The sequence below is a fragment of the Triticum dicoccoides genome, chromosome 3A (assembly GCF_002162155.2).
Source record: "Triticum dicoccoides isolate Atlit2015 ecotype Zavitan chromosome 3A, WEW_v2.0, whole genome shotgun sequence".
Taxonomy (NCBI): Eukaryota; Viridiplantae; Streptophyta; class Magnoliopsida; order Poales; family Poaceae; genus Triticum; species Triticum dicoccoides.
The window spans coordinates 607,060,915-607,078,330 of NC_041384.1; positions in this window are offsets into that span (position 1 = coordinate 607,060,915).

Below are 17,416 nucleotides of genomic sequence, written 5' to 3' on the forward strand. Positions count from 1 at the left end.
CCAGCGTGGAGCTAGCTGGATGGCGGCGGGGTGGCGCCAGCGAGAGGAGACGGGCGGCGCAACGAGGGTGGCGCCCCTCGGGCGGTTGGCGGCGGCGACCGGGCCTTGGGGGCCTGCCCTGGGCTCGGCGGGCCGCGGCGCAGGAGGTGGCCAGCGTGCCACGTGGCGCTCGTTCACTAGCTCGGGGCGGCGGCGCGGCGTGTCCGGCGAGAAACGGACATGTCCGGCGCGCGGATCTTGGATTCTAGGGTTTCGAAGAGGAGAGATCCGTATATGTGATGGGGGAGGTATATATAGGCATAGAGTGAGCTAGGAGAGTGCAAATGAGGTGCGGTTTTTGGCCACGCGATCATGATCGAATGCTCTAGATGATGGAGAGGGTTTTGGTGGGTTTTGGGCCAAATTGGATGGGTGTTGGACTGCAACACACACGAGGTCTTTTCGGTCCCTCGGTTAACCATTGGAGCATCAAACGAACTCCAAATGATATGAAACTTGACAGGCGGTCTATGGTAGTAAACCAAGGCCGCTTGGCAAGTCTCGGTCCAATCCGGAAATGTTTAATCCCCACACACAAAAGAAAGGTAGAAATGACCACCGGAGGAGAACGAAGCGCTGGAATGCAAAACGGACAACGGGGAAAATGCTCGGATGCATGGGATGAACACGTATGCAAATGCAATGCACATGATTACATGATATGAGATGCATGACAATGATAACAACACACGGAGACAAAAACCCGAAGTCGAGAAAATAAAATAACTTAACACCGGAAACGGCAAGAGTTGGAATACATATTGAGAAAGTCATATCCGGGGTGTTACACCAACATCCCGGTGCCGCCGGACATGCGCGCCGGGCCGACGGGGTGGAGGCTCAGCAATGGGGAAGTGCCCATTCCCCCGTTGCCCGACGCCGTGGCACGCCTGGGCTACTTTGCCGATGAGGTAGAGATCGTGGGCGCCTTCCTCACCGACAAGCAGCGCGCCCTCCCCCAGTACGACGCCGACAACCACGCGACGTGGGCGGCGTACTTCGAGCACCGCCAGCAACAGAGGCTGGCGTCCACCAACGGGGTGCTGGTGGTCGGCAGCACAAAGAACAGCGAGGGGTGCCACCTGTGGTGGGGCGTCTCCAGCCGCACGCTCGAGGGCGTGCTGATGCACCTCGAGGGCGGCAACAACCCGCCGCTGGCCTACCCTCTCCTGGCGAGGGCGACCGCCCCGTCTCACCGCCGACGCGCCGGGGAATGGATGCCCAGGAGGTTCGGCTCCTTGTCGTCATCCTCCTCCCACTCCTCTTCCCACTCCTCCGGCTCTCTGGCGCTGCTCGGCGTCAAGGCCGAGCCCGCGGTGGAGATGCCTCTCGGCCGGCGCACGCGCAGCACCGGCATCATCATCAACGAGGGCGGTCGGCGCGCCTCCTCGTCGGCTCCTCCGCGCTTCGTCAAGCCAAAGACGGAGCCGGGGCTCACGCCGGTGAAGACGGAGCCGGGTCTCCCCGCCGTGAAGACGGAGCACGGCGACGCGGAGCTTGACGACGACGCGGCTCTGGAATGGGCGCGCAAGGACTCCCTGAAAATGGTGAGGGAGCGCCAGCGCGACGCCCTGGCGCGGTTCGAGCAGCACCGCCAGGGCCGCGACAAAGGAGAAGTCGTCGTCATCATCGAGGACAGCGACGACGACAACGCGCCGCCGCCACCAGTCCGCGTTGGGGACACGGGTCAGGGATCCACCAGGGATGGCCGCGTCAAGGAGGAGAAGCCCGACAACGACGACGGCGGCGACGATGGCGGCGACGACGGCGGCAACAACGGCGACTACTCGGCGTTCAGCGACTTTCTGTTTTAGTTATATTTGCTATGTATCGCCGAACATTTTAATATATGTCGAATTTGGCCGAAATTTAGCCATATTTCAATGAATTCGCCGAAGGTTTTTCTCTTGTAAAAAAATATGCGCGTCTGGGGGCAGCTCTAGGGCCGGCGACTGGGGACCAACTCGCCCCCAGGCCCTTCTTTTGCGCCGGCTCGCCCCCAGGAGGCGATTTCAGGCGCCCCCTGAGGGGCCAACGGCTGGAGATGCTCTAAAAACTACTTTGTCGCGCGTTCATTGCCTGGTTTAATGCGACATGCAGTGCTGGCTTCAGCAGCCGTGCTAAAATGCAGTGCGCGCGACTCTCGCACAAACAACAAATGCATTCCAAAACAGAAGCAAAAAGATCAAACACAAACAAAATAAATCAAAATAAATAGTTCAATTTCGTTATTACAATTCAAACAAACAATTTATCATTCAATACAACAAATAGTTCAACAATCCAACAAATAGTTCAACAATGCAATATCGAACGCACAAGTCATGATGCTCTTTGTTGTCCATTTCATGCCAACCACTCCTCAATGAGATCCTTCTGAAGACCATCATGCGCTGCTGGACGTTGAATGGCATGGTAGGAGGCAACAAAACGGGACACCCTTTCAGCCCTTCGTCGCACCCGCACGGAATGTCCCAAGAGCTTATACTGAGAGTAGTCTACATCTTGACCACGCTCATTCTCGATGATCATGTTATGCATGATCACACAGGCGTGCATGATGTACCAAAGCATTTTTTGATCCCAAAATCTAGCCGGCCCTCTCACAATAGCAAATTGGGCTTGTAAAATCCCAAAAGCTCTCTCCACATCTTTTCTAGCCGCCGCCTGAGCATTGTGGAAATCGAGATTTTTCTTACCTTCCGGCTTTTTCAATGGCTTCACAAAGGTTTGCCACTTTGGACAGATGCCATCCGCTAGATAATAGCCATAGTTGTATGTACGCCCATTTTATACAAACTACACCGGTGGCAAATCACCATTTGCAATCTTATTCATCAGTGGTGACGGTTGGCAACATTGATGTCATTCAAAGATCCAGGCATTCCAAAGAATGCATGCCAAATCCAAGTCTCTTGTGTTGGGGAACGTAGCAATTTCAAAAAAATTCCTACACACACGCAAGATCATGGTGATGCACAGCAACGAGGGGAGAGTGTTGTCCACGTACCCTCGTAGACCGAAAGCGGAAGCGTTAGCATAACGCGGTTAATGTAGTCGTACGTCTTCACAATCCGACCGATCAAGTACCGAACGCACGGCACCTCTGAGTTCTGCACACGTTCAACTCGATGACGTCCCTCGAACTCCGATCTAGCCGAGTGTTGAGGGAGAGTTTCGTCAGCACGATGGCGTGGTGACAATGATGATGTTCTACCGACGCAGGGCTTCGCGTAAGCACCGCTACGATATGACCGAGGTGGATTATGGTGGAGGGGGGGGGGCACCGCACACGACTAAGAGATCAAGAGATCAATTGTTGTGTCTTTGGGGTGCCCCCTGCCCTCGTATATAAAGGAGTGGAGGAGGGGGAGGGCCGGCCCTCTCTATGGCGCGCCCTAGGGGAGTCCTACTCCCACCGGGAGTAGGATTCCCCCTTTCCTAGTAGAACTAGGAGCCCTTCCAAGTAGTAGGAGTAGGAGGGAAGGAAAGGGAAGGGAAAAGGAGAAGGAAGGAAGGGGGCGCCCCCCTCCCTAGCCCAATTCGGACCAGCCCATGGGGAGGGGTGCGGCCACCCTTTGAGGCCTTTCTCTCCTTTCCCGTATGGCCCATTAAGGCCCAATACGAATTCCCGTAACTCCCCGGTACTCCCGAAAATACCCGAATCACTCGGAACCTTTCCGATGTCTGAATATAGTCGTCCAATATATCGATCTTTACGTCTCGACCATTTTGAGACTCCTCGTCATGTCGCCGATCTCATACGGGACTCCAAACTCCTTCGGTACATCAAAACATATAAACTCATAATATAACTGTCATCGTAGCGTTAAGCGTGCGGACCCTACGGGTTCGAGAACTATGTAGACATGACCGAGACACGTCTCCGGTCAATAACCAATAGCAGAACCTGGATGCTTTTATTGGCTCCTACATATTCTACGAAGATCTTTATCGGTTAAACCGCATAACAACATACGTTGTTCCCTTTGTCATCGGTATGTTACTTGCCCGAGATTCGATCGTTGGCATCTCAATACCTAGTTCAATCTCGTTACCGACAAGTCTCTTTACTCGTTCTGTAATACATCATCTCGCAACTAACTCATTAGTTGCAATGCTTGCAAGGCTTAGGTGATGTGCATTACCGAGAGGGCCCGGAGATACCTCTCCGACAATCGGAGTGACAAATCCTAATCTCGAAATACGCCAACCCAACAAGTACCTTCGGAGACACCTGTAGAGCACCTTTATAATCACCCAGTTACGTTGTGACGTTTGGCACACAAAGTGTTCCTCCGGTAAACGGGAGTTGCATAATCTCATATTCATAGGAACATGTATAAGTCATGAAGAAAGCAATAGCAACAAACTAAACGATCAAGTGCTAAGCTAACGGAATGGGTCAAGTCAATCACATCATTCTCCTAATGATGTGATCCTGTTAATCAAATGACAACTCATGTCTATGGTTAGGAAACATAACCATCTTTGATCAACGAGCTAGTCAAGTAGAGGCATACTAGTGACATACTGTTTGTCTATGTATTCACACATGTATTATGTTTCCGGTTAATACAATTCTAGCATGAATAATGAACATTTATCATGATATACGGAAATAAATAATAACTTTATTATTTCCTCTAGGGCATATTTCCTTCAGTCTCCCACTTGCACTAGAGTCAATAATCTAGTTCACATCACCATGTGATTTAATACCAATAGTTCACATCACCATGTGATTAACACCCATAGTTCACATCGACATGTGACCAACACCCAAAGGGTTTACTAGAGTCAATAATCTAGTTCACATCGCTATGTGATTAACACCCAAAGAGTACTAAGGTGTGATCATGTTTTGCTTGTGAGAGAAGTTTAGTTAACGGGTCTGCCACATTCAGATCCGTAAGTATTTTGCAAATTTCTATGTCAACAATGCTCTGCATGGAGCTACTCTAGCTAATTGCTCCCACTTTCAATATGTATCCAGATTGAGATTTAGAGTCATCTAGATCAGTGTCAAAATTTGCATCGACGTAACCCTTTATGACGAACCTTTTTGTCACCCTCATAATCGAGAAACATATCCTTATTCCACTAAGGATAATTTTGACCGATGTCCAGTGATCTACTCCTAGATCACTATTGTACCCCTTGCCAAAAACAGTGTAGGGTATACAATAGATCTGGTACACAGCATGACATATTTTATAGAACTTATGGATGAGGCATAGGGAATGACTTTCATTCTCTCTCTCTATCTTCTGCCGTGGTCGGATTTTGAGTCTTACTCAACTTCACACCTTGTAACACAGGCAAGAACTCCTTTTTGACTGTTCCATTTTGAACTACTTCAAAATCTTGTCAAGGTATGTATTCATTGAAAAACTTATCAAGCGTCTTGATCTATCTCTGTAGATCTTGATGCTCAATATGTAAGCAGCTTCACCGAGGTCTTTCTTTGAAAAAATTCCTTTCAAACATTCCTTTATGCTTTGCAAAATAATTCTACATCATCTCCGATCAACAATAGGTCATACATATACTTATCAGAAACGTTGTAGTGCTCCCACTCACTTTCTTGTAAATACAGGCTTCACCGCAAGTCTGTATAAAACTATATGCTTTGATCAACTTTATCAAAGCGTATATTCCAACTCCGAGATGCTTGCACCAGCCCATAGATGGATCGCTGGAGCTTGCATATTTTGTTAGTACCTTTAGGATTGACAAAACTTTCTTGTTGCATCATATACAACTCTTCTTTAATAAATCCATTAAGGAATGTAGTTTTGTTTATCCATTTGCCAGATTTCATAAAATGTGGCAATTGCTAACATGATTCGGACAGACTTAAGCATAGATACGAGTGAGAAACTCTCATCGTAGTCAACACCTTGAACTTGTGGAAAACCTTTTGCGACAATTCTAGCTTTGTAGATAGTAACACTACTATCAGCGTCTGTCTTCCTCTTGAAGATCCATTTAATCTCAACTGCTTGCCGATCAACGAGCAAGTCAATCAAAGTCCATACTTTGTTCTCATATATGGATCTCATCTCAGATTTGATGGCCTCAAGCCATTTCGCGGAATCTGGGCTCATCATCGCTTCCTCATAGTTCATAGGCTCGTCATGGTCAAGTAACATGACCTCTAGAACAGGATTACCGTACCACTCTGGTGCGGATATCACTCTGGTTTACCTATGAGGTTCGGTAGTAACTTGATCTGATGTTACATGATCATCATCATTAGCTTCCTCACTAATTGGTGTAGTAGTCACAGGAACAGATTTCTGTGATGAACTACTTTCCAATAAGGGAGCAGGTACAGTTACCTCATCAAGTTCTACTTTCCTCCCACTCACTTATTTTGAGAGAAACTCCTTCTCTAGAAAGGATCTATTCTCAGCAACAATTTTGCCTTTGGATCTGTGATAGAAGGTGTACCCAACAATTTTGTTTGGGTATCCTATGAAGATGCACTTCTCCGATTTGGGTTCAAGCTTATCAGTTTGAAACCTTTTCACATAAGCATTGCCGCCCAAACTTTAAGAAACGACAACTTTGGTTTCTTGCCAAACCACAGTTCATAAGGCGTCGTCTCAACAGATTTTGATGGTGCCCTATTTAACGTGAATGTAGCTGTCTCTAATGCATAACCCCAAAACGATAGTGGTAAATCGGTAAGAGACATCATAGATTGCACTATATCAAATAAAGTACGGTTATGACGTTCAGACACACCATTACGTTGTGGTGTTCCAGGTGGCATGAGTTTGTGAAACTATTCCACATTGTTTTAATTGAAGACCAAACTCGTAACTCAAATATTTGTCTCTGCGATCAGATCGTAGAAACTTTATTTTCTTGTCATGATGATTTTCCACTTCACTCTGAAGTTCTTTGAACTTTTCAAATGTTTCAGACTTATGTTTCATCAAGTAGATATACCCATATCTGCTCAAATCATCTGTGAAGGTCAGAGAATAATGATACCCACCGCGAGCCTCAACATTCATCGGATTGCATACATCAGTATGTATTATTTCCAATAAGTCAGTTGCTTGCTCCATTGTTCCGGAGAACGTAGTCTTAGTCATCTTGCCCATGAGGCACGGTTCGCAAGCATCAATTGATTCATAATCAAGTGATTCCAAAAGCCCATCAGCATGGATTTTCTTCATGCGCTTTACACCAATATGATCTAAACGGCAGTGCCACAAATAAGTTGCACTATCATTATTAACTTTGCATCTTTTGGCTTGAATATTACGAGAATGTGTATCACCACAATCGAGATCCAACAAACCATTTTCATTGGTTGTATGACCATAGAAGGTTTTATTCATGTAAAATTCTCTTACTTAAATGAATAACTGTATTGCAATAAACATGGTCAAATCATATTCATGCTCAACGCAAACACCACATAACACTTATTTAGGTTCAACACTAATCCTGAAAGTATAGGGAGATGATGATCATATCAATCTTGGAACCATTTCCAACACACATCATCACTTCACCCTTAACTAGTCTCTGTTCATTTTGCAACTCCCGTTTCAAGTTACTACTCTTAGCAACTGAACCAGTATCAAATACCAAGGGTGAGGGAGTCCTAGATTAGGGGGTGTCCGGATGGCCGGACTATACCTTCAGCCGGACTCCTGGACTATGAAGATACAAGATTGAAGACTCCGTCCCGTGTCCGGAAGGGACTTTCCTTGGCGTGGAAGGCAAGCTTGGCGATACGGATATGAAGATCTCCTACCATTGTAACTGACTCTATGTAACCCTAACCCTATCCGGTGTCTATATAAACCGGAGGGTTTTAGTCCGTAGGACAACATACACATCAACAATCATACCATAGGCTAGCTTCTAGGGTTTAGCTTCCTCGATCTCGTGGTAGATCTACTCTTGTACTACCCATATCATCAATATTAATCAAGCAGGACGTAGGGTTTTACCTCCATCGAGAGGGCCCAAACCTGGGTAAAACTTCGTGTCCCTTGTCTCCTGTTACCATCTGTCCTAGACGCACAGTTCGGGACCCCCTACCCGAGATCCGCCGGTTTTGACACCGACATTGGTGCTTTCATTGAGAGTTCCTCTGTGTCGTCGCCGTAAGGCTTGATGGCTCCTGCGATCATCAATGGCGATTTAGTCCAGGGTGAGACCTTCCTCCACGGACAGATCTTCATCTTCAGCGGCTTCACACTGCGGGCCAATTTACTTGGCCATCTGGAGCAGATCGAAAGCTATGCCCCTGGCCATCAGGTCAGATTCAGAAATTTAAACTACACAGCTGACATCCGCGGGGACTTGATCTTCGACGGATTCGAGCCACTGCCGAGCGCGCCGCATTGTCACGAGGAGCATGATCTAGCTCTGCCGCCGAACAGTCCCCTGGAGGCCGCATCCGCATCGGCTCCGACCCTTAATTCAGAGCCAACTGCGCCGATCGAGGATGGGCGGTTGGACTCCACCTCGGGGGCTGCAACCCCAACGGTGATTGAGCCAAGCACCAGCCCCGTACTCTGTGAGATCTGCGACTCAAAGGAGCCGGACTCCTCTCCGGACTCCGAGCCCCCCGCGCCCCTGCCGATCGAATCCGATTGGGCGCCGATCATGGAGTTCACTGCCGCGGACATCTTTCAGCACTCGCCTTTTGGCGATATCCTGAAGTCACTGAAGTCTCTCTCTTTATCAGGAGAGCCCTAACCGGACTATGGTCAGCAAGGTTGGGGTACGGACGATGAAGAAATTCAAAGCCCACCCACCACCCACTTTGTAGCCACTGTCGACAACTTAACCGACATGCTTGACTTCGACTCTGAAGATATCGACGGTATGGACGCTGATGAAGGAGATGATGAAGAACCAGCGCCTACTAGGCCCTGGAAAGCCACCTCGTCATATGGCATATACATGGTGGACACCCCAAAAGATTGAGATGGCGATGGAACATCGGAGGATGACCCCTCCAAGAAACAGCCTAAGCGCCAGCGTCAGCGGCGCCGCTCAAAATCCCGCCGAAACAAACACGGTGATTCCAGCACGAGAGATAATAATACTCCGAAAAGCGCCAAAGAAAACCCCCTCCAGCAAGATTTAGCACATGAGGAGGGAGAAACCAGCCCTCACGAGAGAGCGGCAGACAGAGAGGTCGAGGACAATAATTATATGCCTCCCTCCGAAGACGAGGCAAGCCTCGACGATGACGAATTCGTCGTGCCAGAGGATCCCATCGAGCAAAAGCATTTTCAACGCAGGCTTATGTCCACGGCAAGAAGCCTCAAGAAAAAACAGCAACAACTTAGAGCTGATCAAGATTTGCTAGTCGACAGATGGACTGAAGTCCTTGCGGCCGAAGAGCATAAACTCGAACGCCCCTCCAAGAGCTACCCAAAGCGCTGGTTGCTACCCCGATTAGAGGAGGAAGCACTGGATGCGGCCGACCGGCCACCTCGTCGTCGCGACAGAGAGGCCTCTCAGCCCTCCACTCAAGCCGCACTCCATACCAAGGCACGGGAATATGCGCCGGACTTACGAGACATGTTGGAGGACAAGGCAAGGCAAACAAGATCGATCTACGGATCGTGTGGGCGCCCCACGGCTCGAGACGGTAACCATCACACCGGCCACAAATTCGGCGGGGCCGAACACAGTAGACAAGGCTCATTGGAGCTACGTCATGATATAGCCCAGTACAGAGGCGCCGCACACCCACTCTGATTTACAGACGAAATAAAGGATCATCAAATCCCCGAGGGTTTCAAACCCGTAAACATCGAATCATATGATGGCACAATAGATCCTGCGGTATGGATCGAGGATTATCTCCTTCATATCCACATGGCCTGCGGCGATGATTTCCATGCCATCATATACCTCCCACTCAAGCTTAAAGGACCAGCTCGGCATTGGCTTAATAGCTTGCCAACAGGATCAATCAGTTGTTGGGAGGACCTGGAAGCCGCATTCCTCGACAATTTCTAGGGCACTTACGTACGACCCCTAGACGCCGATGACCTAAGTCACGTCATTCAGCAGCCAGAGGAATCGGCCAGGCAATTCTAAGAAAAATCAAATAGTCGACTGTCCGGAGCTGAGGCCCTAGCAGCCTTCAAACACAATATCCGTGACGAGTGGCTGGCCCGCACCTTGGACAGGAAAAGCCGAAATCTATGGTAGCACTCACGACACTCATGACCCGCTTTTGCGCGGGAGAAGACAGCTGGCTTGCTCATAGCAACAATATGACCAAGAACCCTGGTAATTCGGACACCAGGGACAGTAGTGCCAGGTCGTGTCGCAACAAGCAGAAGCGCCGCATTAACGGTGACAATGCTGAGGATACGACAGTTAATGCCGGATTCAGAGGCTCTAAATCCGGTCAGCGGAAAAAGCCATTCAAAAGGAATTCTAGGGGCCCATCCAGTTTGGACCAAATCCTCGACCGCTTGTGCCAGATACATGGCACCCCCGAAAAGCCGGCCAATCACACCAACAGGGATTGTTGGGTGTTCAAGCAGGCATGCAAGTTAAACACCAAAAACGAAGACAAGAGGCTGCATAGCGATGACGACGAGGAGCCCCGGCCGCCGAACAACAGTGGACAGAAGGGTTTTCCCCTACAAGTGCGGACGGTGAACATGATATACGCAACCCACGTCCCCAAAAGGGAGCGGAAGCGCGCGTTAAGGGACGTATACGCGGTAGAGCCAGTCGCCCCAAAGTTCAACCCATGGTCCTCCTGCCCGATCACCTTTGATCGAAGGGACCATCCCACTAGCATCCGTCATGGCGGATTCGCCGCATTGGTTCTAGACCCAATTATTGACAGATTTCATGTCACTAGAGTCCTTATGGACGGCGGCAGCAGCCTGAACCTGCTTTACCAGGATACAGTGCGGAAAATGGGCATAGATCCCTCGAGGATTAAGCCCACCAACACGACCTTTAAAGGCGTAATACTAGGTGTAGAGGCCAACTGTACAGGCTCAGTGACACTTGAAGTGGTCTTTGGATCTCCGGATAATTTCCGAAGCGAGGAGTTAATCTTCGACATAGTCCCGTTTCACAGTGGCTATCACGCACTGCTTGGGCGAACCGCATTCGCTAAGTTCAATGCGGTACCGCATTACGCATACCTTAAGCTCAAGATGCCAGGCCCTCGAGGAGTAATTACGGTCAATGGAAACACCGAACGCTCCCTTCGAACGGAGGAGCACACGGCGGCCCTTGCAGCGGAAGTTCAAAGCAGCCTCTCTAGGCAGTTCTCCAGTCCGGCCACTAAACGACTGTACACTGTCAAGCGCGCCCGGAGTAACCTACAACAAGACCGCCTGGCACGATCCGAGCAGGCGTAGCAATGCAGCCCCAACCCCAACCCTCGCAAAAAGGCGACGCCAGTACTTCGCGTACATAACTACGCTCTAGAGATACAATGGGCATAGGGGGAGGGGCACCATCACGGCACGCCCAAAACACGGCTTAAACCGTACCAAGGGTTGCCGATTTTTTAATTTTCTCTTACTTTCAGGACTTCATCCTTCAGAAGGCCTGTTCGGCAGTTCAATTGCCGCATAAACGATGCAAGAACCAGGGAAGCAGATAAGCCACGCCGCACTAAGGAACTCCCAGGTGGTCTCTATCACGAGCAGTATACCCGTTCCGCATACTATTCTGCAGCTTGCCCCCGGAACGGACATGTTAACTAGTCCAACCTTCCACTTATCGCATTATTTGTATCGTTCTGCTTTGATCGCAGCCCTTTTTAATAAACAATGCATAACTTTCGTCTATTTTTGCATTACCTTTTTTTCTTTATATATGTTCCTTAATGACATGTTGCGCCCGTACACGTTGGTACGACCAAAATACGCCAGGGGCTTTAGTACCCCTCAATATGGAGTGAGAAGTCCGAACACTTTAACAAAGTGCGGCACCCCAAACTTATAGCATTATATGCATCGGCTCCCAATCATGTCTTGGGTCAATAGTTGGGTTTGCCTGGCTCCTATGTTTTGGTGCCTTATGTTCCGCTATATCGGCTAAGGTAGCACTAGGAGAACCACTGCGATTGTGCCCCAGTTGAGCTGGGTTGAGCACCTCAGTGGAGAAAGCTAAAACTGACTGTCATGATGAAGCGAGAGCTGGTCGCTGTTCGAGAGGTTTTTTTGAGTCCCTAAAGACTTATGCCGCTTAGGGCGAGGAGCCGGCTCTGTCCGGCCAAGGTGTGGATAGCGCCCCGAACTCGGTCTTCCAAATACCAGGGGCTTCGCCGAAATTTAAAATTATAGAATTCTATGGCTAAGTGAGAGTGTTCACGCATTATAGTCCGATCGCCTTGTTTGTTGGGCTGGGCGCCTCCCTCGAAGGACCCAAACATGGGAAAAAGAGCGCTCAGGTTTATCCCCGAACACCCTAGCACTAGCGGCACGGGGGCAGAAGCCGACGACTCGCCATCTCTCAGAATTGATAAATAGCCGCACTGAAGGTAATATTTTAAATTCCAACAGCATTGCTTAGCGCATATAAACAAGTTTTCAGCACACAGGACAAAACGAGCAAGTTTCACTCAAAAAATACATCCCTAGAACATTCATCCGCCACAAGGCGGGCACCCTTCAGAACATCCTTATAGTAATTCTCGGGCTTGCGATGCTCTTTCCTCGGCGGTGGCCCGTCCTTCACCAGCTTCTCAGCATCCAGCTTGCCCCAGTGCACCTTAGCATGGGCAAGGGCCCTATGGGCACCTTCAATGCAGACGGAGCGCTTGATGACTTCAAGCCTTGGACAGGCCTCCACCAACCGCCGCACCAGCCCGAAATAGCTCCCAGGCAGGGCCCCTCCAGGCCACATCCGAACAATGAGGCCCTTCATGGCCTGTTCGGCCGCCTTGTGGAGCTCGACCAGTTGCTTCAGCTGGTCTCTTAGGGGCACGAGGTGTCCGGCCTCAGCATACTGAGACCAGAAAACCTTCTCCGTCGAGCTGCCCTCCTCGGCTCGATAGAATGCGGTGGCATCGGGTACACTCCGGGGAAGATCTGAGAAGCTCCTGGAGAGCTCCAAATTAGGGTAAGCAACAAGTAACTCACGTTTATGTGTTTGCTTTGCATAAAGAATGCCTTACCCGCTGCTATCTTCTTCACCTCATCCAACTCCTGGAGGGTCTTCTGGGATTCGGCCTTGGCAGACTTGGCATTTTCAATAGCCACCGCGAGCTCGGACGCTCGCGTCTTTGAGTCAAGCTCCAAACTCTCATGCTTTTCCATGAGAGCCTGGAGCTCTTGCCGCACCTTGCCAACTTTGGCCTCATACTTCTCCCGCTCGGTGCGCTCCAAGGCTGCCCTCTTCTCGGCCTCGTCCAGCGCTTGCTTAAGGGTCGCCACCTCAGACGTGGCCCCTACAATAGCCAAGATAATCCTGTCATTTTTTGCAATTGCATCTTTTTTATATATATTTAAACACGGTATTTCTTACCTTCATTGTCCTCGAGCTGCTTCTTGGCACGACCGAGCTCCTACTCGGACCGCTCGAGGTTCTGCTTCAGCGTGTCCACTTCCGCAGTCAGTGCGGCGGACGCAAGCAGAGAAGCCTGCATACGCATATTGACTCCTTTTGTTAGACTCCTACGAATTTTATTTGATCCTCTATTCGGCTTTTCTTCACGAACGCCAAACAGAGCATCAGGGGCTACTGTCTATGCGGTAATATTATTTACACATTCTTTACTTACCTCAAAGACTGTCAAAAGGCTAGTACAAGCTTCAGTCAGTCCGCTCTTGGTGGACTGAACCTTCTGGACCAACGCACTCATAATGGCACGGTGCTCCTCGTCGATGGAGGCGCCTTGGAGCGCCTCCAACATATTGTCCGGCGCCTCCGGTTGGACGGGGGCCACCGGCACGACGGACTTGCTCCTCTTGGAAGGAGGTCCCCCGCCGGACTCTGGAACCTCTGAAGGTTCCGGAGCGGTGTCCGGCCTAGAGCCGGACTTGAAGCCCCGAGGGGTTTCATCCCCTTTACTCCTGGAGTCCGGGAGGTCGCCTTGCGGCGCCTCCAGGACCACCTCCTCCCGGCTTGGAACCTGTTGAGACAACATTTCGGTGTCGTCCGTAGGGCGGGGGGAGGAAGCCGTCGGAAGCGAGTTCGCATCCAACGAGTCTAGTGAGCCACTCAACGACGCGTCGAGCCGGTCTTTGGGTGGGCTGCATAAACATATTCGACGTAAGGAAAGCTGTGCAATAAACGAATACTATGAATTACTCTGGTATCTGGATACTTACGATTTACCCAGGGGCTTGGCCCTAGGCGCCCACTCCTCTCGCTGCCGTCGGCGTCGGTGGAGCAGTCCGGAGGAAGGGTTTTCCCCTTCTTGGACCCTTCGGCCTCCCCAGTTGGGGCGGCCTTCCTTTTCTTCCCTTCCCCCGCTGGAGGGGGAGGGGTCTCTTCTTCCTCCTCCTCGTCTTCGCGGGAGGAGTGCGTCTTGGATTCGTCGGATGATGAATCCGACACCTCCGGGCGTCGAGCACTCTTTCGAGTCCCCGTGGCCTTCTTCTTGACCTTCTTCTCCGGCACCACATAGGGTGCCGGAACCAGCAGCTTCGCCAAGCGAGCATTCGCTAGGCCTTCGGGCAAAGGAGCCGGACAGTTGATCTGTCCGGAGGTCACCTGCCAATCCTATCAAAGGTAAAGGAGTTTAGATCCCGCATGGAGTCAAACTATGAAAAACTGATACCCTGTAAAAGGAAAATAAACAGCTTACCGCGAGAGCATGACGCCGCACACTGAATCCGTGATCCTCAGTAGCGGATGCGGGAGCCTCGGCGCCCTTGAAAAGCATCTTCCAAGCATCTTTGTACGTCGTGTCAAAGATCCTGCTCAGAGTCTGGTGTTGTGCCGGGTCAAACTCCCACAGGTTGAAAGCCCGTTGTTGGCACGGGAGGATCAAGCAGATGAGCATAACCTGGACTACGTTGAAAAGTTTGAGCTTCTTGTCCACCAGGGTTTTGATGCATGTTTGGAGTCCGGTCAGCTCTCCTTTTTTACCCCACAACAGACCCGTCTCTTTCCAGGACGTGAGCTGCGTTGGGTGTCCGGACCGGAACTCAGGGGGTGCGACCCATTCGGTGTCGCGTGGCTCAGTGATGTAAAACCACCCCGATTGCCACCCCTTCAGGGTCTCCACAAAGGAGCCCTCGAGCCAGAGGACGTTGGCCATCTTGCCCACCATGGCGCCTCCGCACTCCGCTTGGCTGCCGCGCACCACCTTCGGCTTGACGTTGAAAGTCTTGAGCCATAGGCCGAAATGGGGGCGGATGCGGAGGAAGGCCTCGCACACGACGATAAACGCCGAGATGTTGAGGACGAATTTCGGGGCCAGATCGTGGAAATCCAGGCCGTAGTAGAACATGAGCCCCCGGACAAATGGGTGGAGAGGGAAGCCCAGTCCGCAGAGGAAATGGGGGAGAAACACCACCCTCTCATGGGGCCTAGGGGTGGGGATGAGCTGCCCCTTCTCGGGGAGCTGGTACGCGATGTCGTTAGACAGGTATCCGGCCTTCCTCAGCTTTTTTATATGTCCCTCCATGACGGAGGAGACCATCCACTTGCCTCCCGCTCCGGACATGACTGGAGAAGGTTGAGGTGGGGAGTGCGGACTTGGGCGCTGGAGCTCGAGTGCACAACAATGGATAGGCGAAGGAGGAAGAAGGCGTAGGTGAAAAGGTGGATTCTTATCCCCTTATATGGGTGGACGCAACTACATGTCCCCACCAGCCTGGTAAAACTCGCTTATCTCCAAGCGCCGTAATCGATGGCGCGATTGGGTTACCCACGCCCGTATTGATGAGAATCCCGGAATAAGGGGACACGATCTCTGCTTTAACAAGACGTGCCAAGGAAACCGCCTCGCATAGCATGCTGAGATGGGACAGTAAAACGGTTTGAATAAAATCTTGGCCGTGGTGTGATGTCACACTACGGAATACGTCAGCAGATTAGATTTGTGTAAATATTATTCTCTCTATGGCAATATGTGGAAATTTATTTTTTAGAGCCGGACACTATCTTTGTGTTCAAAATCTTCTATGAAGTACTTGGAGGAGGAACCCGCCTTGCAATGCCGAAGACAATCTGTGCGTCGGACTCGTCATCATTGAAGCCTGGTTCAGGGGCTACCGAGGGAGTCCTGGATTAGGGGGTGTCCGGATGGCCGGACTATACCTTCAGCTGGACTCCTAGACTATGAAGATACAAGATTGAAGACTCCGTCCCGTGTCCAGAAGGGACTTTCCTTGGAGTGGAAGGCAAGCTTGGCGATACGGATATGAAGATCTCCTACCATTGTAACCGACTCTATGTAACCCTAACCCTATCCGGTGTCTATATAAACCGGAGGGTTTTAGTCCGTAGGACAACATACACATCAACAATCATACCATAGACTAGCTTCTAGGGTTTAGCCTCCTCGATCTCGTGGTAGATCTACTCTTGTACTACCCATATCATCAATATTAATCAAGCAGGACATAGGGTTTTACCTCCATCGAGAGGGCCCGAACCTGGGTAAAACTTCGTGTCCCTTGTCTCCTGTTACCATCCGGCCTAGACGCACAGTTCGGGACCCCCTACCCGAGATCCGCCGATTTTGACACCGACAGAGGGGTTGCTACGAACACTAGTAAAATACACATCAATAATCTGTATATCAAATATACCTTTGTTCACTTTGGCATCCTTCTTATCCACCAAATACTTGGGGTAGTTCTGCTTCTAGTGACCAGTCCCTTTGCAGTAGAAGCACTTAGTCTCGGGCTTAGGACCAGACTTGGGCTTCTTTACTTGAGCAGCAACTTGTTTGCCGTTCTTCTTGAAGTTCCCTTTCTTTCCCTTTGCCCTTTTTCTTGAAACTAGTGGTCTTGTTAATCATCAACACTTGATGCTCTTTCTTGATTTCTACCTTCATCGATTTCATCATCCTGAAAATCTCGGGAATCGTTTTCATCATCCCTCGCATACTATAGTTCATCACGAAGTTCTACTAACTTGGTGATGGTGACTAGAGAATTCTGTCAATCACTATTTTATCTGGAAGATTAACTCCCACTTGATTCAAGCGATTGTAGTACCCAGACAATCTGAACACATGCTCACTGCTTGAGCTATCCTCCTCCATTTTTTAGCTATAGAACTTGTTGGAGACTTCATATCTCTCAACTCGGGTAGTTGCTTGAAATATTAACTTCAACTCCTAGAACATCCATATGATCCATGACGTTCAAAACGTCTTTGAAGTCCCGATTCTAAGCTGTTAAGCATGGTGCACTAAACTATCAAGTAGTCATCATATTGAGCT